Raw genomic sequence first — 27696 nt, forward strand, 5'->3', positions numbered from 1 at the left:
TGAATTTTTGTGTTTAAGAACCACCATTTGACCATTATTACTTTGGGAGCTCTATCATTCCCATTGGCTATAAGCAAGCCCAGTTCCCTTCTTCTACTGCTTTTACTATCAGTCTTGACCTGCATTGGAGAGCCATCACTAAACACTAGTGCCCTCTTAGCAGCATCTATCTATCTATCTTTTCTTTCTTTCTTTTTAAGATTTTATTTATTTATTTGACAGAGAGAGAGAGATAGCAAGAGCAGGAACACAAGCAGGGGGAGTGGGAGAGAGAGAAGCAGGCTTTCTGCAGAGCAGGGAGCCTGATGCAGGGCTTGATCCCAGGACCCCAGGATCACAATCCAGGCTGAAGGCAGATACCTAATGACTGAGCCACCCAGGTGCCCCAGCAGCATGTTTCTGATGGTCTTGATATTTTCTCTGGACCCTCTTCTGGAACATAATCATCTGGTGGGTTTTCTAACCTCACATAATGCATCTGCTGGAGTAAGCCCAATTCTCTCAACCTTTCTATTCCTTCCTCTTCCTTCTATGTAGACAACTTATATGTTATGACTTTCCTCCAGGTTGGCTCTCACTTTCTTTAGGCTTCTAAAAGTCATCCAAGCAATGAATTTGCCCCATTCCTTGGGATCTTGCTAGGCTATTGAATCCCATGTCATATGAAAGTATCCACAAGTCAATGAAATCTTACTTATCCATTTTAACATTTCAGTGCCTTGATAAACATTTTCAAATTTCAGTATCAGTGGTACTCACTGACTCCTGCTGATATAAGCTAATGATACTATGAAATGTACTTTTTTTCCTCTCTTATCAGACACACTCTGTCTCATCTGGATTCTACTGAGTTTAACTCTAGCTATTGGCCTATTAGACAGGAGAAGGGGTAGTAGGGACTCCCAGCATATGGGGAGTCCACCTCCACAAGCTCTGACATTTCAGGGGGACCTGCAGAGTCAACATCACATCCTCAGGAGGATCCATCCATTTACCAAGGCCATCAGGAATATGGGGGTAAAAAGAGAACTGCATTATTAAGATGTTCAGTATGTCTGCTTCATAAACCAAAACTGGCAATAGAAATAGTCACAGAACCAGGCCCATTGATACCCATGGAATTAATGAGGTTCCCAAAGTAAAAGAAGCCAGATGGTGGTACTTAAACACAGAAGCCATGTTTCAGCCAAGCTTTCCCAGCCAGAATTCTGGCCTTCGCATAAGACCTGCCTGGCTCGACACATAAATATCTTTGGAACACTGTCAGTATCAGGCCGTCAGTCTGCTGCTTAGCTGTGTTCATTCCCACTACAGGGGATAAAGTCTACCAAAGAGATCCTCTGGCTTTCACACTTAGTCTTTTCCTGCTAGTCAGTAGCCTTTGGTTTCTCATTATCCCTTTGTACAGCGTCAATACAACTCTATAACCAACCCATTCTGCTGTCCTTGTAGGCACCCACTCCCCTATATCTTTCAAATGGCTGAATCATTATATCTGCCAGGACATTCCTCTCCATCAGATCATTTTCCTAGATGGAAAATATTTTACCACCAGTGATTTTTTAGCAATTCAGTCATCAGCCCTTTCCAGGGACTATTCATACTCCATATACTGCTCAAGATGGTATCATTTTTACCCATTGGGTAGTAACTGAATCAGTTTCAAAGCTTTACCTTACCATTTGCTTTCTCCAAACACTTCTAATAGTATTTGTGTTAATGTGTATCCTTCAAGGATCAGCTGCCAAGATGCGATTAGAAGTACAAGAGGTTTATTGAGAACAGTTGGGGAAGATAACAGAAAGGGAGATAGTGAAGGTGAAGAGAACCTTCAAACAGTGATACAGGGATGACACCTGTAAAGACGAGGTGAAGGAATGAAAATTTGTTTGGAAGGATTTCAGAGTACAGCCTAGTTCTAAGAAAGTTTCAACCAGATGATGGGGAGTCCTCAAGTCAAAATCTTCTGTTAGAGGCATTCTGGACAAGTGCTCTTACCATGTTTAGTCTTGGCTGAGAGCAGCCTGTAGGAAACATGGACTTGGCATGAATATGATGGAACATCTGAGGGACAGCAGCTGAGGCCATCAGTCACTTACGCTCTTAACTGGTCATTTTCATAGCCCCACACTACATAGTTTCAAGATGGCTTTTTGCAGCTACAGGGCTCAAATCCTTTCAAGTTTGAATCTAGAGAAAGATAAATATCTTTGTCCTAACATTTCTAGCAAAAGCTCTGAGATTAACTTGGATTGGACCAGCATGGGTCATGTGCCCACCCATCTACCTCATGGTGGCCAGGGAAGTACCATGTTCTGATTTTTTCAGGTCTAATTTTCATGATCCACTTTCAGGATAGGTTTTGGGGTCCCATTCATACCATGAGAACTTCATACCTTCACTTGGTGAATGGCAGATTCCCAAACAAAAACACATACATAAAGAATATATATGTATTTTTACTTCTAATTGCTGTTGCCAGGTTGCTTTCCATAGGCATGATAACACTCCCTGTTCCACCAAAAAGTCAAAAATGGTACTCTTCTCCTTATCTTCACCAGAAATATGTATTAGCTTTGTTTTAATATTTTTGCCAACCTGATGGATACAAAGTGCTAGCTCATTGTTACTTCAGTTTACAATTTCCTAGTACTAGCATATTTTGAAATATTTTTTCACACATTCATTGACTGCTTGGATTTGCCTTCCTATAATAGTGTCTTTATCTTTTGTCCATTTCCCCATTGTTTTTCTTCTTTTTTGTCCTTTTCTTGTCAGGTTATAAGAGCATTTTTCATATATAGCTAATAACCCACGGTCTGTCTGTCCTCTGCATTCTAGATAGGGAAGGAAAAAGCCTGAAACTCTGCTCACATGTTGCCCATCTCCATCTTTATAATCAGTACTAGCTCAGAGTCCTCAAGGTGCAGTTTAGATCAATATGCCAGGCCTTGGGACAACTCCATCATTCTTGTTTGAAAAACAGAGCAAGGTAGGACCCAGTGAAACACAAGTTTCCATGCCCCAAACTTTCCCTTCACAGGGATAATATTGCTCAAATTCCAGTCATTCTGGAACCACCTTAACAATTTTATCATATCCTTTAAATTTTGTACCATTATTTATATTTCTGAAACTCAGCGTTTTAACATAGATTTATTTTTAAAATTTATGTTGCTGCCATTGTATCACTATACCCACTAGTTACAGTTTTACAGTACTCATTAAAAATAAATTCACAGGAGCACCTGAGTATAGCATTTGGTTAAGCTGCCCACTGTTGGTTTGGGCTCAGGTCTCTGCTCAAGTAGTGATCTCAAGGATGAGATGGAGACCCATGTCTTGCTCCACCATCAGCTCAGATTCTGCTTAAGTTTCTCTCTCCCTCCCCCTCTACCTCCTCCCTCTTTCACTTTCTCTAAAATAAATGAATCTTTTAATAAATAAATTAACAACTATGAAAGTAAAAGATATCCATCTGCATACCACTTAAAATGCACCATACTTTGGGAAACTACATCAAAGCCTGCCACAGGCCCATGAACCAGTTAAGGAAAAGATCAAGGATTTACAGAGCCATCAGTTTCACTGTCTATAGCACAGTAAACCCCCTGGGATGGGGTGGATGGTAATAGCTTCATTTATATCTGAGGAAAACAGCACAGAAAGGTACAATTGCTTTCCATACTATTGAACGGTGAACATTAGAATTCAGGCCTCGCTCCAAAAACAATTCTGTAGTGTGCACTACTTGGGAAAGCTGGAGGAAAATGATGTAGAGGAGGCTCAAGAATGATGTTGGACAGGGACACCTGGGTGGTTCAGTGGGTTAAGCCTCTGCCTTCAGGTCAGGTCATAATCTCCAGGCGCTGGGATCCAGCCCCACATCGGGGCTCTGCTCAGCAGGGAGCCCGCTTCCCTTCCTCTCTCTCTGCCTGCTTGTATATCTCTCTGTGTGTCAAATAAATAAATAAAATCTTAAAACAAAACGAAAAAACCACAGTTCTGTAGCAGGGATCTATCAAGCCCAGTGGGCGAACTTTACCTAGTGGTCAGGGCTCTAGGAAACCTGAGGGCGGGGCGGGCCGGGATTGCATTACCAACATTCCGTGTTCTGGCTTGGAACACTATAAGTTCTAAGGTTCTGTGAATTATGCTAGAGTCCAGGGCTCAGAAGGGGCTGCCTCAGAAGGTGCTGTGATTTGGTCGGGTCATAGTCCCGTCGGGGTCTGCCTGTCCAACCTCGTACCTGCTGCCCACTGCCGTCCAACTGGCCTGGAACTGGCAGAACCCAGGCTGGAGGAACAATGTGCTGGCTGCGGGCATGGGGCCAAATATTCTTGCCAGTTTTCCTCTCCCTCTTTTTCATTCAACTGCTTATCAGCTTCTCTGAGGATCATTTTTCCCATGTCTCCAGACAGAGGGGAAAACAGAGATCAAAGTCTCTGGATGATGGTAAGTCATTCCAAGCCCAGAGGCTGATGCCCTATACACACCACTGCCACCATATTTCCTTTTGGTTGTGCCACTCTGGCGAGCTGAAATTTTCATCTCTAAAGTTGCTGTTTAGCATTAGTGGGAAGATATTTTTAAAGTCTCCTGATGTGTTTGGTGAAATCCAGTTTAATTGGACTTGAATTAATTTATCAGAAATGTGAAGAGTGAGTTAAAACGGTTTAAAAATTTGGAAAAGCATGTGCCTCTATCCCCCCTCACTTTTTGCATGACCTATATAGTGCATTTGTGCTTGGAATAAGCTGTAAATTAGCTAATTAGATTCTTCCCAATAATCATAGCTAGTCCTAGTGTTTTAAGGTTTTAATTAATAAATTGCTTGATTTGTATCTTAAGGAAAAATTGGTTTGATCTGGAGACTTCCCTTAGTTTTCCTCCCCAGCTGAAGAAATTTTGGAAAGTTAAAATTCATGCTGAGTTGAATTCTTGAACCTGGAAATAAGCTTTATAGTATCCTAGATTGAAATTGTATGGATAGAATTAGGACAGGATTTGAATTACTGGGAAAATGCCCTGTAAAGGCAAGATTGCAATTTGTATGAAGACTGTAAGAATTACTGCTCTCTGGTTTCTAGAGTCTGAAAAAATGTTAATATCTGTAAGGAAATTGGTCTTCCTTGCTAAAATCAAACCCAAAGGTTTCCACTTTGTCCTGAACTAAGATTCCCCTTTGAGAGGATGAGGAGTAGGGAGAGGCTGTATCAAAAGGCCTAGCTTGTTTCCTTTGGTTTCATCTTTCCCATAGATTACTCTCTTTTGACCCCTTGGTCATCCCCATACATACTCCAAGAGGAACAGTGTTCTAGTGCCATCTCCACCATGTTCTCCACACAAACAGTGCCTAAAACCATAGGCCAAGCATAGAAACAAATGCTTCCTTTTGTTCCTTAGCAAATTGGAGTCATACTGGGATTTTTCTAAAGACTTTATTAAAATGCTGATGAAGATCTAGAAAGGAGTTAACAAAGACAAAAACAAATCAAGAATTATAGGTAACATAATCTGGTCTCCAAAGACTGAAGGTTCTGATTATAGTTAGCTAAGTTCTAAGGCTGACCAACCCTGTTCAGTGTTTCTGTGGAAACAGTGTCCCTTTGTGAAGGAAAGCCTGGTTCAGCCAGTCCTGGACCCCCCCACCCTCCAATGTTTGCTTCCTAGCCGAGGCATTTGCCCTTTGTGCTTGCATTCAACCTTCCCATCGAACAGGAACATGGTTTCTTAGACATCATTCCTTCAGCTCCAAATCTGAGAAAGTGATTCCAATCCCTACTATGATCCCCACCTCATCCTAGCACTCTGATTGATAGACCTTTGCCACAGGACTTTCTGAATGATCCCACAAGTGAGACCTACCACAAAGGGGGTTGCTTTGATCCCCAGAGCTTTTAACTTACATCTGAGAGCTCAGTAAGAAATTTTCTATGAAGTTACAGTTGCACTTGGAACTTTGGGTTAGGAATCTTCCCCCCAATATCTAATATATATACATGCATATATATATATATATATATTTTTTTTTTTTCACATGTAGAGATGTTCTTTCACCAGGAGCAACCAAACAACAGAAGGAGGATAGTCAAAAAGCAAGTGACAGCCAAGGGAAAAAATAAAGGAAAGATTCTGCATCAGAAAAGAATACTCTAACATGACAATGCTCCAAATACCACCATTATCCTTTAGAAGTAACTAGTGAATAATTGAATTCCAAGAATTTTCATTAATTCTCCTGGAACTAGAGAGATGCACATTGAGTGGGTATCCTATTCTTTACCATTCTTTACCATCCTGAAGAATAACAGAGGAAATGGTTACATAGGAGAAATAAGAGAAAAAGAAAAACAGAACAATGGATCTGTCTCTGATGGAAAGGTCGGTTCCTGGGCTGCAAACTCCATTTAGGGGCAGATCTATAGTTCATTTTATGGACATGGGTAATGCCTCCAATTAGCTAGAATCCTGGAAGAGGAAAATGACAAAAATCTCAGAAGAGAGTATAGAACCCAGATATTCTAATCAAGTTTGCCATAGACTCACTTGAGTTCTTCCCAAGTTGTTCTTGCTGAGAACAACTGAATAAATAGAATATAAAATACCATAAAACTGTAGGTTCTCAGAAAAACATCTCAGGGATGGTTGTAAGGTGGTCAAGGTGTCACCTTCATCCTGTCAGCACCAGTACAAGTTCTGAACCCAGCAATCCAAACATGAGTAAGATGAAAATAGACAACAGAGCAACTATGCAAACACTGCATAGCTAACTAAATAATGAAATTAAGGAGTTTGATAGCATGCAGAAAAGAAATAATGTATCCTAGAATAAAACACAACTCAAGGAACAAATGCAAATTTCCCCAAAAGTGCTCTGAGCTAGAGAACCACCAAATAAGAAATAGATTCACTGAGGGGCACCTGTGTGGCTCAGTCAGTTAAGTATCTGCCTTCAGCTCAGGTCATGGTCCTAGCGTCCTAGGATGGAGCCCCCACATCTGGCTTCCCTGCTCAGTGGGAAGTCTGCTTCTCCCTGCTCTTACGCTCTTGCTCTTGTGCTCTTGTATTGTCTTTCTTACTCTCAAATAAATAAAATCTTAAAAAAAAAAATAGAATAAATGAAACTAGTCTCAAAGTAAAGATAACAGAATGAGATAAAAAGGCAGATTTCTCTAAGGAAATTCATTGAAGGCTAAATAATTTGAATAGGAGACAAGTCTTCCAGGTTTTCTCCTTTTTTAAGTACCCATTTATTTCTGCTAATGTTGAACACACCAAGAAAATTTGTCAGGACTTAGTGAAAAGAAACAAAGCTGTGGACTTTATACTAACTCGAATGTTTTTAGATGCAGTGTGAGAAACCAAGATTTTATATATAAGAAAAACATAATTTGTCTCACTTAAGTGAAGCAGAAGAAATGCATGGGACCTCAGAAATGAGTGAATCACCATCATCTCTATATTTCTCCTTCATTTTCTCTCCTTTTCTCTGCGTATCAACTTCATTCACTCCTATTAAGCTTCCTCCTCAGGACTTCTTCTATAGTCATTGGCAGCTCCATCTTGTCAATTTTCCAAAGAGAAAGTGACTCCCTGCCACCTCTTAACCTGCACTTTTTAATCTGTAAATTGTCAGAGGAAGACTTTCATTTGCCTGACTTGCTCATATTCCCCCTCCCTAGACCAGTGAGTGTGGTCTGGGATTAGCCCCATTTGGTTCAAGTGTGTATAGCGTAACATGCCTGCCTGGGACCAGGGAGTTTGTTGTAGAAGAAGGCAGTTACCAATTGTACCATGTGTCTAATGTTGGGGAAGGAGCATCCTGCCAAGGAAGGATGGGTTATATTTCCCAGGAGAAGGGAGAGGTGCTGGTGGTCAAAACAGATCAAATCCACACTCTTTTTACTAGCAAGTGAACTTCAGTGTGTTATTGACTTTTCTGGGGTCAGTTTCTTCATCAGTAAAGTGGGGATAATAATAACCACCTTTCAGGATTGTGAAGATTGGGTCTAATTGTTTTCAATAAACACATGTTTAGAAATTGCTGAGTAAGGATTCCACATAATCTGAGAGTGAAGGCCGGTTTATATTTCCCATGAAGGTGGATTGGTTCCTGGCTGTTGCTGCTCAGAAAGGATTTGAACTTTTCTAGTTGGTTCTTTCAGAGATTCACCTTTTCCTAGTTTACACAAAAATGTCCTATCTAGCAGCAGCCCTATGTCTTCAACTTTCTCTAATGTATATAATATAAAAAAGGTAAATGAAAACCATGTTGATACCATGTACTTGCTGGTATGATGTAGCAACTTCACCTCTGCAGTATTCTTCCCCCAAACTCACATCTTCAATCTAATCATGAGAGAAACAGACAAATCCAAATTGAAGGATATCCTACAAAATATTTGGCCAATACTCTTTAAAACCATCAAGGTCATGAAAAACAAGGAAAGACTGAGACGCTGTCACAGACTAAAGGAGACATGGTGACCAGATGCAATGTGGGATCCTGGATCTTGGAACAGAAAAAGTACATTAATATAAAAACCAATGAAATCCTAATAAAATCTGGAGTTTAGTTAAAAGCAGTTTATTGGTGGTGGTTCTTTAGTTTTGATAAATGTACCTTGATAATGTAAGACATTAGCCATGGGGAAAACAGGTGAGAGGTATATAGGAACTTTCTGTATAAGCTATGAAATTTTTCTGTAAATCTAACATTATTCCAATGTAAAATTTTAGCAGTGCAAAAAAAGCTGTGGGAAACAAGTAGAATTTGGAGAATGGTGGCCAAGTCACGTGCCTTTTTTTCTTCTGCTCCTGCCTCCTGAAATAAGCCTAAAGCCACTGTCCCCAACATAGCTGAGCAGTAGCATCTTTCCCATTTACCTTGTGTTCTACTCAAATTCCCTTTGGAGGTTCCAAAATGATACTTTTGGGTAAGGAGAAGTAATATTCAATAGGGCTTAATTTGAAAAACTCCTCTAAGTCTCCTCTCAGCTAAATCAGATCTGTATCCAATCAAACAATTTGAAATTAAATAGAAAGGTCTGACTTTTCCCACACAGCTTATGAATTCTGGCCCCCAAAATAATAGAGTGTCTTTATTGGTATTGCATCACATGAAAGCTAGGGTATTAATTTCAGACCCTACTTACTTTACAGAGATGTTAAAGTAAGAAAAAGAGCCATCAAAATCCTTTTTTCCAGACTTAAAATTTTTATTCTAGAACTTTTGAATATTAATTATATTTTTTATTTTTTTATGAAATAAGAAGAATGAAAATCCTCACCTGGGAGAAGTTTTTAAAGCTTGTGGCACAACAAGATAGAGAATTATTTTTTGTTAATATTTAAAGGACTGGGGCACCTGGGTGGCTCAGTCTGTTAAGCATCTGCCTTTGGCTCAGGTGATCCCAGTGTCCCAGGATGTTAATGTTAATGTTTTTTGGAAGTTTTTGTTTTTTATTTGATGGAGAAGGAATATAAGCAGGGGGAGTGGAAGAGGGAGCAGGGAGCCCAATGGGCTCAATCCCAGGACCACGGGATCATGACCTAAGCAGAAGGCAGATGCTTAACAACTGAGCCACCCAGGCACCCCTGGAAGTTATTTTTCAGAACGTACTTGGCTAATCAAAGTTGGATAATGCCATTTTATATTTTTCCAAGCAATAGTAGAAAATAAGAGAGTTAGGATTTAAATAGTACCAAAGGGGAAAGTGTCTAGATATATAAAAATAATGCAATAAAACACTGGGGTATGGTTGTGTGTGCCATTAAACAGGAATGACTAAATGAAATGTACTTTTATATAAAATTAAGCAGTAAATGGTCTTTGCATTTACATTTTTGCACTTTTTTTATAGCATGTACTATAAAGAAAAATTGTCAATTATGCACAGAAGATAAGAAAGTAAGTTAACTTTTATATGAGAAAATTGTCTTGGGAATGATAAAGTCACATAATTCACATTTGTAAATGTACTTTTAGAAAATTATGCATCAAAAACAAAAACAAAAAATTTTGCTTAAAAAGAATTATACTTTGGGAAGAATTTTTTGTAAGTCAAGGAAAGTCAATCCCTTTGAGATGCAGTGAAAATTTCCTTACTACTCTATTACCCCAACACTAGAAAGGATGACACCTTGTTCCTTAACTACAATGTAGCTAGGTTCCCTTCTCTGATGATTAGGTAGCTGACAATATTGTTCACTTCAGATTTGGAAAGAGGCAGAAATGCCATAAGAAATGAGGGAAATGATGTTACAGAGAGCTTTGCAGCAACCCTTACAAAAAACCATTCAACTAGGGTGCCTGGGTGGGTCAGTGGGTTAAGCCTCTGCCTTCAGCTCAGGTCATGATCTCAGGGTCCTGGGATGAAGTCCCACATCAGTCTCTCAGCTCAGCAGAGAGCCTGCTTCTCTCTCTCTGCCTGCCTCTCTGCCTACTTGTGATCTCTCTCTCTGTCAAATAAATAAATAAAATATTATTTTAAAAAAACAAAACCATTCAACCATAACTGGTATTGGAGAGCCAAAAATTAACACCGAAGACAAGGAGACATGGAATCACAAATTAGAAAAGAGCATACTCTAGCAACTGGTATCTGTCATAGGGATGTGGACACACAATTCTGGGCACCTTCTTATCTTCATCAAGGCCACTCCTTCATGTGATGGGCACCTGGATTCCTGGCTCATGGACATCTCCACCCAATTCATGCTATTACCTACGGGCTTTTCAAACTCGGCGAAGGCCCGGACACACTTGGTCCCTCAGGGTCCTGACTTCCTCAGCTCCGCATTAAGAAGTCGCTTCTGTGACCACACCCTGAACCCTGCCTGCACAATTTACAGCGGCTCCTAAATTCTCATTCCCCTTACACGTACTTTTTGACATCAGTAAGACTGCCCTCTAGTCCTTTAATCTCTCAGTTTTCCTTCAGCATATTGGCCCTCTCCAATGACTCCTTCAAGCATCCTTCCTATGAATTCTCATGGCTGTTCACTTGAATGAAATATTCTTCCACATTTCTTTGTGTGTTGCAATGGAAATTTTCAAACATGAAAGCAGAGAAAATGGTATAATAGAATTATATGCCTGCAAGATCCATCTTGGCCGATCTTATTTCATATATGCCCTCTGTCTGCCAAAATGGATTGTTTTGAAACAAATAAGGGTTTTGATACTGTATCATTTTACTTGTAAATATTTACCACTCTCTCCCTCTCTCAATCTCTCTCCTTCTCCTTCTCATTCCAGTTGTATATGTATATATATAATAGATACTCTGCTTTAAAATATTAGAAGCCCATCATTACACCTAAAAATTAACAACTTCTTAATATCATCAAGCATCCAGGAAATAATCCCATTTCTTTTGTTTCATAATGTTTTAAAGTTCATTTGAACGAAGTCCATACACTGCAATTGGCTAATATGCCCTTTAAATCTCTTTTTATCTGGGGTGCCTGGGTGGCTCAGTGGCTCAGTGGGTTAAGCCTCTGCCTTCAGCTCAGTTATGATCCTGGGGTCCTCCTCCTCTCTCTCTGCCTGCCTCTCTGCCTACTTGTGATCTCTCTTCGTCAAATAAATAAATCAAATCTTTTTTTAAAAATCTCTTTTTTTCTTTACTGTAACTTATTTGTTATAGAAACTGAACTATTTGTTCTATTGCTTTTCCCGCAGTCTGGATTTTGCTCTACCCCGTGCTCCATAATGTGCTCTGTCATGTTCCTCTTTCCCTTGTTTTTTGTTCTTGTAAACTGGTAATTAGATATGGAGGCTTGATTAACTTCAGTTTAATTTTTTGGCAGGAATATCTCATGCTGAGGACTTTCATTAGTAAGCAAATAAGTTTGTTGAACATTTTGTGTTGTCAGCAGCCCTTGGTGATCCTTGCCTATACACAGTTTTGTATTTCACTCGAGGTTGCAAAAATCACCACTACCTTAATGTCCTTGCCTTCTCATCTTTAGCTACGTTGGATCTACATTCCCTGGGCCTCATTGGTCCTCTGATCTGTCCTCTGATTTGCAACACGTTATTAGCCCGTTTTTTCTGGAGCATATTGGATCAAAATCTACTTTAGTGCAACTACAAATTCATAGTTTCTCTTCTCACCTAAGCCCCAAGACTACCCATTTCTTTCCTTTGGTTAGCAATATTCCGCCAAATTTCCCACAGCAGCAATTCCAGACTTTGTTGCCATCCTTAATGTCCCAATGTTATCTCACATTCACTCATTCTCAACTATGGGTTTTTGTCTAATTTTGTAGACATTTAGAGGCTCCCGGCGCAAACTTTACTCCCCATGCTGATAAAATTTCTGTCATTCTTCCTCATCGTTATGCATTCTTCCCTTCCTTTTAAACAAAGAAGAATACCGCCTTCAATGCCCCTCTATTTCTGTTTCAGATCTTGAATATGTACATTTTGGACTGTAACTCATATCATACAGACTGTTTGCTTACTTACCTTCCTTCCATTTTCAGTTCCCAGAGGACAGAGTGTATGTTTTATTCATCTTTGCATCTCTAACAACCTCACACGTTTCCCAGCACATGACAGTTTTTGATAACTATTGATTTGAATTAATACTTGAGCCATTAGAAGGCATTAGAAGTCATTAAATTACACTTAATATACTCTCTAATATAAGAAATAGATAGTTTTATCTTAAAATTTTTACAGACATAGCCAAAATGACAATTCTGGGCTTATGACTATTTGAGTGCCATTTTTAATATATTCCCAGTACCTCATAGAAGAGAACTAAGGGATAATTCCACATGGTTAACACAGAATTAGGGTGTCATCTTTTGGAAAAAGATCCTCTCCCCTCCCAGACTTTCAGTTACAGTGTCTGCCACCTCCCAGAGGGAATGCCAGAATTTATAAGTGTCAATTCATGAAGCAACCAAGAACATTTGAGCTCTTCTTACACTATTAAGGACTGGAACAGATGGCCTGGTATGCCTAGGACTGTCCTATTTTATGGTGGTATTCACCACCATTGACTTGATGAGATTATTATACTGACTCCTTTTCATTCCCCAAATATTCCAGTTTGAATTATATAGTATATGCTTATTTTTCTTAACTATAAGGGAATCCTCAGATTCTATTGGGAACATTTCCTTGTGATTTAATAGTATATGACTCACCTTTTTAAGAGTTAAAAAAACATTCTTACCAAAAACAAGTCCATAAAAAGAAATCCATTACAGTACTACCACCCAACACACATAGCTCATAAACACGGCATAGGAAAAACATTATTTCTTTATTGCTATCTTCTCTTCATAAGAAATAAAATTTCAAAAACCATGCTAAGAAACAGTGCTAACTCTCATCTGGGCCTTCACTGCTGTTGAGAATCAATATGAATCACTGTTAACTCTTTGAAGTGATAGTTTTCAATCATGGTGTCACAATGCCAAAACATGTCATAAGTCTTTTTTTTTTTTTTTTTTTTTTGCTAATGCTAATTAGAAGACCGAGTTTTGCAATTGAGTAGATTCTAGGTTTTCCCCATAATCACATCTTTCTCATTTATTGCATCTTAATGTGGATTATCGCTAGGAATAGAAAGGATCAAAGTAATGGCAAACCCAATGGGTTTTTTGGAATCTTCCACAGACTACCTTATTTACTACACAATTCATAAGAAATGATCATTACTTATATGCTTGTAATATGTACTTATAAATCCCATTCCTTACATCCTACAAAGATGCCCACCTTGATATTATTTTTTCTGAAAAATTGTGTGTGGTGCATGGTGTGTTTGTGTATATATTAGGGCCTGGAGTAGGAGAGATAGATAGGGTCATGCATCCAAATCTGGATATGCCAATGAACATGTGGATATCACCTGTGAGTTCCTCAGCTGAAAAACAAAATATAGAGAACCGGTTTGATGGATTATTCTCCAACGCAACTATTTCTCTTACCTGGACTTAGCATGACCATCTATCTAGAGGTAGATTATTATTTTTTTTTTCTTGAGAAGTTTAAGGCTCTCTGTCAGGCTTAAGTTCTCTCATTTTCTGAAGTAATTCAGTGTCTTTTCTGTTAATCTGTTTTCCACCTTAAGAAGTCAGTTCTCGGGGCACCTCCGTGGCTCAGTGGGTTAAACCTCTGCCTTCGGCTCAGGTCATGATCTCAGGGTCCTGGGATTGAGCCCCACGTTGGACTCTCTCCTCAGCAGGGAGCTTGCTTCCCTTCCTCTCTCTCTGCCTGCCTCTCTGCCTACTTGTGATCTCTGTCTGTCAAATAAAGAAGTCAGTTCTCAGTTCCAAGGCTAACTTCTTGGTCTTTAAGTCCATTCATGCGTTAGGCTTGGAAACATGCACATTCACAAACTCAGAACCTTTCTCATTCCCGTGTTTCCTTTGTGACAAATTCCACCTATTACTTTGCATTGGTTTCTTTCTTTCTCAGTTCAGACAAAATGGATAAAGAAAAAGCAAACCTCTTGTTTCTTTCTCACCTCTCTATTTCTTTTACCAGCTCCTCTTTCTGGTCTGTCCTCATACCCCGATGCATTTTTAAATACCATATTTCTACCCTTGTGCTGTCTTATGGCCTCTGCTGGTAGCTGCATATAAATCCCAAATTCATATCCTTAGACCTAATGACTCCCTAGGCCTTGGGGTCACATTCGAAATTACTTGACTGACATTTTTTCCTGGAATTTTTCATCATCTCAAGTTCAAATTTCATATAACTAAATTTATCACTTACCTTCCCCAAAGAACTTTGTTTTATTTACTTCTTTCTTTATTACTGGTGAAATTCTCCCAGACCCATAATTTTAGAAGACTTTGGCAGCTTTCTCTGACTTTTTCCTCTGTCTACAGTTCATAAAGCCCTATCAGTCCTCATTCTTTGCTTTCCACTGGAACAATCCTAGATTTCCTACCCCACAGTCCCTCCTGAAACCTTAATCATGATTGTTGATTACTGTTTTCATCCTATCACCTTTTAGCTCAAAGTAATTCCACTGATGGGGCACCTGGGTGGCTCAGTGGGTTAAGCCTCTGCCTTCGGCCCAGATCATGATCTCAGGGTCCTGGGATCGAGCCCCGCATCTCCCCGCTTCTCCCTCTCTCTGCCTGCCTCTCTGCCTACTTGTGATCTCTCTCTGTCAAATAAATAAATAAAATCTTTTTTTAAAAATAAAAAGATAATAATTCTACCGAATCCCTGTTAGGATAAAGCACAAACTCCTTAGTCTGGCATTCAAATCCCATCAAAATCTGAGATAAGTTTACTTTTTTGAGTAATTCCACAAACTTCCACCATGACAGATTGTTACTCCTGCCACCTGTTCATTCACCCTGTGATAGCTGCTGTGCCTAAGACTCTGTTCCTTCCTGTGCAGATTTTACCTTCTCCTTAAGGCTCAGACCAAGTTCTGCTTCCTCCCTGGAAGACACCTCATCTAGTCATTGAAACTACACATGAATACTTTCTCTTCTGAACTCCTATTACATTTTGTATCTATTCCATTCTTTTTGAAACTATAATATTCTTTCACTTAGAGATTTTGGGGTTTTTTTGTAAAGTGTACGTATTGTACCTGCTGATTAAATTGTCACTTTCTAAATTAGCACAGTGCTTTATATATCTGTGTAACCACTGCTTTGCTTGATATTTGCCCATAAATAATGAGTAAATGCTCTTTTGATCTCCCCAATGTCCATGACTTTAAAATCTCCCTTTGCACAATAACAGCTAATATTTTTGGTAAGTATAATATTGTTTGGTTTATAAATGTGAACAAACTGCTTAACATTATTATGTATCTTCCCCTTTCTGTGTTTGTTTTCATTTTAATGATACTTGCTTATAAAAATGTCAATTTTTATGTCCATATGTGCTTATTAGAACAGAGTTCTACCCTAACATGAATCCTCTAGGTTTCCCATGGGGGCAATATTAACCATCATTTTAAAGTCTCTTAGCTGACTTCTCGGTTGTCACTCTCTTGAGAGTCAGGTTGGCATAGCTTCATATTTATGTAGGTCATTTTCCTTAGCTACAAAGAAAAAAAAATCCATGTAATTTGTTTTAAATTGTGTGCTACCAATTTAAGGATTTGACTATATTTTGCAGTTCCTCTGGATAATGTGAAGTTCTGCTCTTTGAAGACTTTTTAGACTTAGTTAAGGTGTTCGTCAAATCCTTTTGCAGTACGTTATAGAAGTCCAACTCCAACTAATTTAATAAACAGAAATCCAACTCAAACTGATTTTTATTGACTCATAAAAGTAGGAAGTCCTTGGCATTATACACGGCTAAATCTCCAAGGATGTTTTTCCCATTTCCTCTCTTTTCATCTCTCAGCTCTGCCTGCCTCTGTGTAGTGACCTCCTTTTCTTCTGTGGCAAATGTGGACATTTTCCATATAGCTCGAAAGAGCCTGGCTCCCCACAGGTATCTTCTAATGTGTATACAACTTCAAGAAAAATTCTAATTGGCTTTATTCAGGTCTTCTCTCCAGTCCAGCACTAGTTACTGGGGCAGAGGGATGGGGTACCCTGAGTACCACTGACTGGGTTGGATGATTCCAGTAAGAAAGAAGTGATGGAGCAAAGCTCATTAACAGTGGCAGAACCACATAGAACTTAAGGACAAGAGCCACCAACAAGAGACGGTGCAAATACCAGGAGAAGGCTGGTGATACAAGCTGAGCAAAAGAGGAAAAACAAAAAACAAAAAACAAAAAAAGGATAGTCTACTGTATTTCACCCTTTGACTTTTCAGGATGTGAAAGTCCTATTTTTCCCATCTCTACATTTAAAAAAATGCTCCAGGCAAATAATGCAAATAACTCTGAACTAAAATTGTCCTTACCCAAAGTCACTGTTAGGCATGGGCCTCCAGCTCCATCGGAATCTCAGAGTGGTGTGCATGATGTGTGGATGTTCTGTTGAATTTCCTTGGCCAAACAGTGAGTAATTGGTCACCCATCTGGCTGCCTTAGGCTCAACCTGTGAAGGAACTCCCGGTTCCATTGTCCTTAACTACAAAGAAAAAAAAATCTATCAGAGAGAGGTACAGGGGAGAATCTCTCTTTTGGGGACTGCACTGCTTTAGGAGCTCAGCTGATGTGGACTTGGTTACTGGGGACTGGGGATCAGCTTAGCACTGAGTAACCACAAGGTCCTTTCCGACAGGTTCAGGTTTTTCTGGCAATTCATCTCCCATGAAAACCTGCTAGATAGCATGGACTTGATTCCTAGAAATTCTGAGAACTCTTAACCAAGGTTAGAAGCCTCTGGGCTATAATCTGAATCTAGGTTTTGGCTTTCCAGTTCTAGTCTTTTTTTTTTTTTTTAAGATTTTATTTATTTATTTGACAGAGAGAAATCACAAGTAGACGGAGAGGCAGGCAGAGAGAGAGAGAGAGGGAAGCAGGCTCCCTGCCAAGCAGAGAGCCCGATGCGGGACTCGATCCCAGGACCCTGAGATCATGACCTGAGCCGAAGGCAGCGGCCTAACCCACTGAGCCACCCAGGTGCCCCTCCAGTTCTAGTCTTTAAGCAACAGTCCAAGAGTATAGGACCTAAGTGACTCAATTTCAACCTAAGTGACTCCATTTGACTTCCGGTTTTGGTTAACATGAGAGAAAAGCTGGCCTTTGATATACCTCCTGCTCTCAGGCAGTGACTAAGGGGTGGTTCTTTACTTGGAATGAGTCATTATCTCTGCTGGTCTCAGATGTTCAGCAAGAAGTGATTTGGAGGGGTCTGGGATCAGTTTTTTATAAGATTGGTTACCAGTACAGAACCAGACCAATTAGGTTAGAATCCAAGCTCCTCCGTTCCCTAGGTTTTATGACCTTATGTAAGTAATTTGACTGTTGTGTGCCTCATTGGCCCCATCTATAAAGTGGACATAAGTTTTCTTAACTCACAGGGTTATCATAAGGATGAAATTAGTTAATACATAAAAGGGCTTAGAATGGTACCTGTCCTGGGGCACCTGGATGGTTCAATGGTTAAGGCCTCTGCCTTGGGCTCAGGTCATGATTCCAGGGTCCTGGGATCGAGCCCCACATTGGGCTCTCTGCTCAGTGGGGAGTCTGCTTCCCCCTCTCTCTCTCTCTGCCTGTCTCTCTGCCTACTTGTGATCTCTGTCTGTCAAATAAATAAAGAAAATCTTTAAAAAAAAAAAAAAAAAAAAGAATGGTACCTGTCCTATGGTAGGCCCTATCTAAGTGATGTTTTTCCCACTCTGTCCTTATTATTTTTACTCTTCTGGATTCTAGTCTTATTTCCTGCGATGGTTTCCACTTTTGTACCTTCCTTTTGTTTACTTCAACAAGGGACTTAGAATTCACTTTTCCTGTTTTTCACATGATTATCTGAACACCAATGAGCAGAAGGGAGAAGGGCATGAGGCATGCCTGATTGACAGCCCCATCAAGCCCACATGTAACAGAGGAGGAATCCCCAGAGGAAGGTGTGAGTGCTATAGAAAAGAGGAATGGGAATGAATATAGGGGTGAGGGCGGGGAGACACACACACACACACACACAGAAAAACCCTATCTACTGAAGTTGTTATTGCTACTTTATGAAATAATGTCTTCAGTTTGGTTCTCTAAACATAGAGCCTGCGAAAGGGATTCATGTATATGTGATTTCTTGAATGATTGCTCTTTAGCAAAATTTTATGGAATAAGGGACGCAGGGCAAGAAAGGGACAAGAGTCAAAAAATATGGTCTTGGGACACCTGGGTGGCTCAGTTGGTTAAGTGTCTGCCTTTGGCTCAGGTCATGAGGACATTGCTTTTATTTATTTTTTTCTTTCCAAATATAGTGTTTTTGGTGCAGTGAAGAAAGCACTTGCAAAAAAATGTGTTTTCCAAATTTCGGGTGTCAATTCAGTTCTGTATATTGGGCAAACTGTAGAGGTGAGTTGTGCTTATTTGAATTTGTATGTACTTATTTTTCCAGTTAACTTGCAAATACTGTATTTCACTGTATTTGGAGGATTGTAAATTATTATATTTGCTTTATTAAAAATATAGCAGATCTGTTCATTGGTGTTGCCCTGGATACAGGCTGATACTGGTTGTTTCCAGCCAGTGTTGGCTCAAGCTAGGTCAACATTCATTCTGATTAGTGAGTAGCTTACCATACCAGTTGTTGAATACTTTAAATTTCAGCTCTAATGTACTCTAATGTATGATAACCATCACCTATTGAAGGGAGGTTTATGTTTTATGCTGTTTTAGGAACTCCAGGAGATTCTTATACACTAGTCCTGGGGTGAGGACATATTGAGCCCAGTAACATTACAATAACTTAACATTTCTTCAATTAATATATTCTATACTGACAATTGCCATTCAGAACAGTGACTCCCTAGGAATGAGCAAAAGTTAATCATCTTTGTATCTGTAATGTGTTTTGGGTATGTTATATGGTACTTACCAAAGCAGGGAAATGCTCTAGAACTTTATAAGGTGTTTCCAGAACAGGCGAAATGAAAAGCTTTCCTAGTAAACCCTAACTATGAGAAAACCCAATCTAGAATCTATGTTTATTTCTTAATTGAAGTGGAAGAAAAAAACACACACACACACATGAATTTTGCCCTCATTTCCCTGTTTTTTCAGTTACTATCAGGTATATTTAAATCATAACTGATTATAGCAAAGAGTTTATAAACAAGTAACGGTTCATATATTCAGTATGAATGGGAAGCCCGGTTTCCATTTCGTGTTCTGCCCTTGTAGCTTCATTTGATGGATGTACATTGGAGGTGGGGATGATGGAATCTGCAAGTTCTCTCTCCCAGCATGCATTTGTTGTCTCTCTGATAAGGAGCTCCTGAACTCAAACAACAAACCCCTCCCGGCTGTCCGCATGCATCTTTTCAAAAACGGCAGATGGAGGATTCTGCTCTTTTCTGCTGAGATATTGCCTGGAACGAGTTTAGAGAGAGATACAGGAAAAAAAAAAAATAAGCCAGTGGCCTCATAGTTTACCAATCTGGAGATGAAGGACATTAAATGCTACCTCCTTGTAGCAGCTCAGATTCTTTTCTAATGTTGATGATTATTGTATTAATAGTAGTTTTCTTGGAATATATAATGATGTATGTTATACCATTTTCCATAATTTGTTAATTTGTATTTAAAAATCAAATTCCATGATACTAGAAAAGATAAAAATATAAGAAACTATTGCTCTTCTATTAACTTAAAATATATGTCTTTTCATGAATTTCAGTTGACATGTTTGGATTCCTGATGATTCTACTCATCATAATATTAATTACAGCATTCGTTTGGTATTTCTGCCTCTGTCAGTATGTTCATTTTCTCCTTAGTAAGAATGCACTTGGGGATAATATCACTGAAGAGAATGTTAAGCTAATTATCAGGAAGTATTTTACCTTTTTTATGTAATAAAAATTGCATATCTATATTATAGGGGGGGAACATTCAGAAGGTAACAGAAGATTATAAAATGAAAAGGAAAATTTAACTTGTCCACTCTCTACCTCTGATACCTCTTCCCTAGAAGCAATCCTTCTAATGTGATATTAATGTAGTTCTTCTTTTGATTACTTCCTATATTTGAGCAATCTGGTTATGACTCCTCCTCATGATTTATTAACTTTGGATGTTATTTCTTGAGTCCCCAGCGTGAAAGCTGAAAATGTATCTTGCACTATCCATATTCTTATGTTATTTTGTTCTTAGTGGGTATTATCATCTTGTTATTTTTGAATTTTAAATATGGTTTTTCTTTCTTAGCTCTTAAGATGTTTAATATTTTTTCTATTGGTTATTGGTTCAGCTTGATTGACTTGATTACTTTGAGTAATTGGTTTAGTGCTCTGTCTCTATATAATCAATTCTTCTCCCATTACTTAAATAAGAAAATTTGGGACCCTGTACTTCTGTTTATTCTTTTCTCCCTCTAGCTCCTAAACTCTGTAAGCATTCTCACTCATTTGATCTCATCAAGTATATAATGTTTACGTTTTGTCCTGTAACTATATCTTTATATCTTGAAATGCTTGCTCTATAGTTTGAATCTAAAATTTTTCAAATAATAAAAATAATTTTAAAAATCATGATTGTATAAATATTGCTCAGTAAAGACCAAACTGAAAATAGAAAATGTAATTCTGTGTCATAAGCAGTATTATTTGAAAGAGAATTATTTAGTGTCTGATCAAATAGATTCTCTTTCTCTCCATTTCTCAAAATCATGCTACATTTCATCTTGTTTCATGTTTACATTGTGACTTTCTTATACAGCTTTTGCATTTTCTAGGGTTTTATATTACCTTATTAGTCGTGTATATTTATTCTCGTCACTGTGATCATTCATCTTAGTATTTGGAAAAATATTCTCATTTTCATCTTATAGACACTCTTCTAAAAGTCTTCTGAGTTTTTGTTCTAATTTTTAAAAATGAGTTTCTTTTTAGGCATCCTTTTTCAAAAGGAGTTCACAGAAGATATGTAAAGTGTTTCCATAGTCCATACATGTTGAGAAAATTTTCTCCATTTTCCTTTAGCCAGCTTGGCATTATTTGCTTTCCTTATATTGTACACCTTTTCTGAGAAATACCCATAGACAAGATAGAAAGATCCATAAATAAGGGACCCTAAATAAGGTAGGTAACAGGCTCATCTGTAAGGAAAATGTGCCTATGAAAAGATAAAGATTAGCCAAATGTTCTGTTTCTTGCCTGAGGCTTCCACTTTGTCTAGGACTTCTTTTTTTTTTTTTTTTTGCTTTGAGACTTTATATCTTTTCCTTATTAACAAACAAGAATAAAAGAAGAGGTAAGATGGAAGAACATTTCTTATTTACCTCTAGAACAAAACATATCCAGAAGGAAGAACCAATAGGGTGTATATTACATGTGTGGTAGGAGGTTGTGGCAAATACATTGTTCTTTTCTTTTTTATATTTTCTTCCCAGGATTCTGGCATCTTTAAAGTGTCATCCCTTTTTTTGTATAGTGCTGAGTAAAGTGGCAAATTATGCCCATAAGAGAGTAGGGATCTGAGCAAATATACATCACTGAAGCATCTTTTGTATGCAGCTTCAAAGGGAAACCCTGAAGTCTCTCAGCAAATATGGTCCAACAACTGTGCTCAGCTCCTGTTAGCTCTGCTATTCATCTACCATCTCTTCCCTTTCAGTTTCTTTTAGAGAGATCTTCTAGATCTTGTTAATTCAATGAACACTGTGTACTATTAGAGGAATTCATCATATTAAGGACTTATTGCACTTAATAATCCAAAAATCCTGGTTGGATTCTATAAATATCCAGCTTTCATTTAAAAAATACATTTGAGGGGCACCTGGGTGGCTCAGTACGTTAAAGCCTCTGCCTTTGGCTCAGGTTGTGATCCCAGGGTCCTGGGATGGAGCCCTGCATCAGGCTCTCTGCTCAGCAGGGAGCCTGCTTCCCCGCCCCCAACCCCCCTGCTCTCTCTGCCTCCTTGTGATCTCTCTCTCTTTCTATCAAATAAATAAATAAAGTCTTTAAAAAATTACCTTTGAATGACTACTGGGGCATCAAAATATCGGTGACTACATTTGATCTAATATTCTTGTTATTCAGCAGATACGGTTTAAAAGTTAAAGCACTTTTAAAAGTTCCAAATGTTAAAGAATATAAATGCTTAACTGCTAATATACTTAGTGCTTCATTGACTTTCATCTGTTTCAGCAAATATGTATTGAGTATTTATTATGCCCTAAGCTGTGTTGTTGTCACTTAAAAAAAAGTTCACATCATCACCTTCATGGAACTTATACCATACTTAGGGGACACAGACAAGTCAATAAGCAATTATTAATTCTATTGCTAACTTAACGATATTTTCGTTGATAATCCACTTATTTTAATTGAGTTTTTCTTAATCAAACACTAAAATTCTCCTGGTGGATAAATAAAAGGAGAATTTAATTTAATAAAGGAATTGTCATAAAAAGTTGCATAAATGCAGTCTAATGTAATGAAATACAGTTGACCCTTGAACAAAAGTTGGAACTAGGTAAGTCCACTTTTATGCCAGTTCTTTTCAATCAATACAGTGCCATACTGTAAATTTATTCCTTATTCTCCTAATAATGTTTTCTTTAGTTTGCTTTATTGTTAGAGTACAGTGTATATTACATATAACATGCAAAATATGTGTCAATCAACTATTTATGTTATCAGTGAGGCTCAATAGTAGGCTCTTAGTAGTTAAGTTTGGGGGGAGTCAAAAGTTATACATGAATTTTCAAACACGTGTTTGGTACCCTAATTCCCATGATGTTCAAGGGTCAACTGTAATTTCAATGATGACCTTAACTATTCTAAATATAAACCTCATTAATTCTAAGTTCATCATCATTTTGAACAGAACTCGAGTCTGTGTTCCTGGAAGACCAGCCACATTTTATATTCAACGTGGCCCTACTGCTGGCAAGTGTTTTCATTTACTTGATGGGATGTCCCAGACCCTCAGTAACCCAAAGATGATAGTTTTGCCCTTAGTTTTTTTCCAGGCATCAAAATTAAAGTATGGGTAAGAAACACAACAGCAGATTTTTTGGTTCTAATTTCTAAGACACATTCCTATGATCTCAATAGTTAGTCTAAGATGGGTAAAACCACCATGTTGATAGAGAAGAGGTAAAAATTCCCAATCCAAATGGAATATTAATAGATTTCCCAGTTCCCCCAACTCCCACTCCACAAAAGCAATTCAACAAAAGATGACCTTTGCCTTGAAGAATTAATGTACTTCATCTTACCTAGTTGCCTGACCCTCTATCCACTCCTCAACTTGACTATTTAAAGTTTCCCTTACTTACAAAATTCAAATCTTGGCTTCCTTCAGCTCATCATGCATAGCTCCTGGGCAGGTCCTCCCACTCCCCTGCTACCCAGGCCTGGATCCTAGAATCCCAGCTGGAGTCAGAACTGTGCCCTCCCCACCTCCTTTCACCTGGGTAATTGAGCCATAAAAATGTTTAGATCAGAATATGGCTGAGGAAACTGCTTTATAATTGAAATACAGCAACTACAAAGTGCTTCATAATCACTATTAAAAATAACTTTGGGGGGCATCCAGGTTTTTGTGCTGCTCTGGCCCTCTAGGACATAATACTAAATATGAACAAGAAGCAGGGTGAACCTTGTAGGGGTAAGGATGAAATGTCAAACACATACACCCTCCATTGCCAACTCCTAGATCATCTTATGTAGAAATTGTTTTGTTGGTAACAGGATTGTGAGTTGTTCCAAAAAGCTGTTTGAGTTGGGGAGCTGAAGTGCAGAGTGATTGCTGTTTCCAGGATTGAAATCAAACCAGAGCACTGCAGAGAATAGTTCTGTGTTTCAGTTTTTCTCCCTCCATTTAAAACTTAACAGCAAACTGGGCTAAGAAACGCTTTGAAAAGAGCACAAGGTTGGGTATTTATTTATTTTGGTAGAAACAGTTATCTATTCACAGATTGAGAACAATTAGTTACACTAGATTCATTGTAGGGAATACAATGTAATCAAATTCACAAGGCAGGATTATTTTCCACCCAAGTGAATAAACTGCAAACTCGGTGGGGCGAGGGTGGTAATTCTTGTATTAAAGGGTTGGTTAAAGGAGACAGGATTCTTCAAAAGAAATTGAAGATGGAAAAATGGGAGATAGTGGTACCATAGAGATTAAAAAAAAAAAAAAAAGGAGGGAGAGAGATTCATGTGTGTCCTTTGGGTTTACAAATTAGGGAGTTACTGGTAACCCATTTGCTTGTGGTAGTCTGATGAGCATTTATTTGAGACATAGAATAAGCAGACTTCTGATTTATGGAAGAGGAAAATAAGGAACCTGAAAAACATTATATACTCTGTATTATTTGACTTGATGCTCCTCACCCACAGTTGTGTTCCAGGAGTGGTAGTAATATCCTCCGTCTCAGTCCTTGGTCTATGCTTCTCTAGCAAGTGAATTCAGAAGATGATTTGCTGAGATTATGGGTTCATTGAGCCTCCACAGATTTTCTGTCATGGAGACAATTAGTCTTGTGGTCACCACAAAATATTTGACATTTTCCTCTTTGTTAAATTCATACCCAAGTCGGTTAAGACTTTAGGTCCCTTAGAGCCCTAAATGTTAAAATTACAGTAATATTAAAATCCCAGAGTAGAGATCCTGTTGTTATTTACAAATATTTTGTGTTTAGCATTTTAAAAGGTAAGTCATTGTTGACTTTTCAGAAAGACTTTGCAAAGGTAAATTGATTTTCTTTTTTCATAGACTATGGTGAATAGATAACTGGAAACGATAGATTTCCAGAGGGAGAAAGAGGGTTTCTTCAACGGTAAGCTTCCCAGTTGTATTGCATGAATTGTCTGCATGCCTTTTCCCTCCTTATTAAGCAACTGTTAAGAAATATAATCAGAGTTATTAAGAAAGTAAGTGGAAACCAAATCTGTACAATGTAAATGATTTTCACTGCCTGAAAACATTTAATAGAAGGCAGCAGAAAAAGGAAATATAATGGCTTATTCAGGCTGCCTTATTGGAAATCTGAGCTTCATTGACGAAGTATGTCATATTGGACAACTAACTAAATCTGTCTGTGCTTTAGTTTACTCATTTGTTAATATTAACTAATAATAATGACTAAATCATTATCCAATGATTTATCCAATGCTCTGAGGACAAAATGAGCTTTACAGGTAAAATTTTTGGAATTTTCTGTGACATTGTTACTACTGTTACCACCAATGTTACTAGCGTAGTCACAGAATCTTGGCACTTATATCTCAGTGTATAAAAGTCATCCTGCCCAAACCCTCATCCAGTTCTTGCACCCTCTTATCAACAACTCCAGCATGTTGGATGATGAATGGCTTGGGATTGTCACTTGGATGGAAACAGTTGCTAATTTGGCTTGGGGTCTGTGTGTGTGTGTGTGTGTGTGTGATGCAAAGTAATTTGTGAATTTAAATAATTTCCTCTTTATTTTCTTGCAATTTAGCTTTCCCTTCCTCTCCCTTTCCCTCCCTGCCCTTCCCCCTTTTTTCTCTTGTCTTTCTTGCTCTTTTCCTTTCTTCTTTTTCTTCTTTCTTTCCTTTCTTTTTCCTTCCTTCCTTCCTTCCTTTCTTCCTTCCAGAAGCAGACTCATCAAAAAGGAACTTGATGATAATAGGATTGTTTAAAATGTTCAATGTCTTCACATGCTGTGTTGTTGTCTAACTTTTGTACCAGAACATTTCCCTTTGAATCAAAATGCTATTGCAGGGGAAAAATATTTGCAGAAAAGCTTGTACTATATAGTTGACCCTATAATAATCATATAAAGACTTTTAAGTACCTAATGTTAAAGACACAATTTTTTAATGCTTTTTGGTTAGATATTCTGTTAAAAATAAAACAGTGAAATATTATAAAATTCGACCTGATATTCCAGTCCAAAACTTCAATATGGCAACACCTTAAAATCTTAGAATATGACATTAAAAATATACTAGCACAAATTATAGAAATACTTACAGATTCTTTTTCATATCTAATTACTAAACTTAAAGAAAAGATAGTGAATTCTACTAAGAGAAAAGGAATTGGCCAGGCTTGTTAGGACACAAGACTGAGGAGAGAGACATAAAGAGTAAGACTGGGACTGGGGAAGATTCGTTTGGGTGATGAGAAGGGGTTGAGAAAGCATGTGAAGAAAGTAGCTGTCTTAAACTGGGTTCCCTGCTAAATAGGCTCCAAGGCAGAGACTGGCCTGCAGGACTTCCCTGGGGAATGCTTGTAGGAAAAACAGTTGTAAGAGAGAGAAACAGACTTGGGCAGACAGAACAGTTGAATTGTCATATGGTCACCACTGAGGCCTAGAACAATCTTATGGTGAGCTCTGGAACCTAAATGGCCTCTCTAATTGAGGCATAGGAGCCCCAACCCCTAAACAACCGTCTTAGATGTGGGACACTTTCTAAAAGAAGGCTTAATGTTGAGTGAGGCAACTCCCTCTGAAGGCAATTGCTAAAAAGAGTGTGGCAGCTGGAAGGATGAGTGCTATGATCCTGAAGGGGTGGTGTGGGCAGGCCCTGGAGCATCCACCATAGCAGCTGTTACTGATTTGCGGGAATACTAAGAATAGTGATGCTGAGAAGCCAGGATTTTGACATTTTCTACTGCTTATTAAGGGCACAGTCCTCCTTTACCACTTTAATGCTTTCTATACAACCTAAGTAAATATTGACATTTCTTTTAATTTTATCTTTCCATTGTCATTGGATTGATGATGATGATAATGATTTGACCCAATGCAGAGACTGGGTCAATGAGATCAGTTGTATTTAAAGATTAAATAAATTTTGGAATGTAATTAGTTGTGATAGTGACTGGGAGGAGAAAGATATATAAACTGATGATAATAGGTTTACTCGAAAAAGAAGGTAATTAAAAAATAGGATGTCTTGAGGAAGTAGAAACAAGCAGATCTAAAAGGACAGAAACTGAGCGAGTAGATTGTGGCCAGAGAGTATAATTTCCTTCTAGAACACTGAGAGATACAACAGTTTAAAAGACAGAATAGCAAACATTTTCTTTTTTTTTTTTTTTTAAAGATTTTTATTTATTTGTTATAGAGAGAGAGAGATACAGAGCGCAAGCACAGGCAGACAGAGTGGCAGGCTAGAGG

At 38.3% G+C, this 27696-nt stretch overlaps 1 protein-coding gene across 1 annotated transcript in view; it reads left to right on the top strand.

The window, feature by feature from the left end:
- The window catches only part of CDK14 (cyclin dependent kinase 14), a 732611-nt gene that overhangs the window by 39479 nt on the left and 665436 nt on the right, over positions 1-27696 (top strand). Inside the window, exon 3 of the mRNA XM_059171073.1 lies at positions 25302-25365. The gene's annotated coding sequence lies outside the window, so the exon portion shown is untranslated. The remainder of the gene's footprint in view (positions 1-25301; positions 25366-27696) is intronic.

This window comes from Mustela lutreola, chromosome 4 (genome assembly GCF_030435805.1).
Source record: "Mustela lutreola isolate mMusLut2 chromosome 4, mMusLut2.pri, whole genome shotgun sequence".
NCBI classification, from domain to species: domain Eukaryota; kingdom Metazoa; phylum Chordata; class Mammalia; order Carnivora; family Mustelidae; genus Mustela; species Mustela lutreola.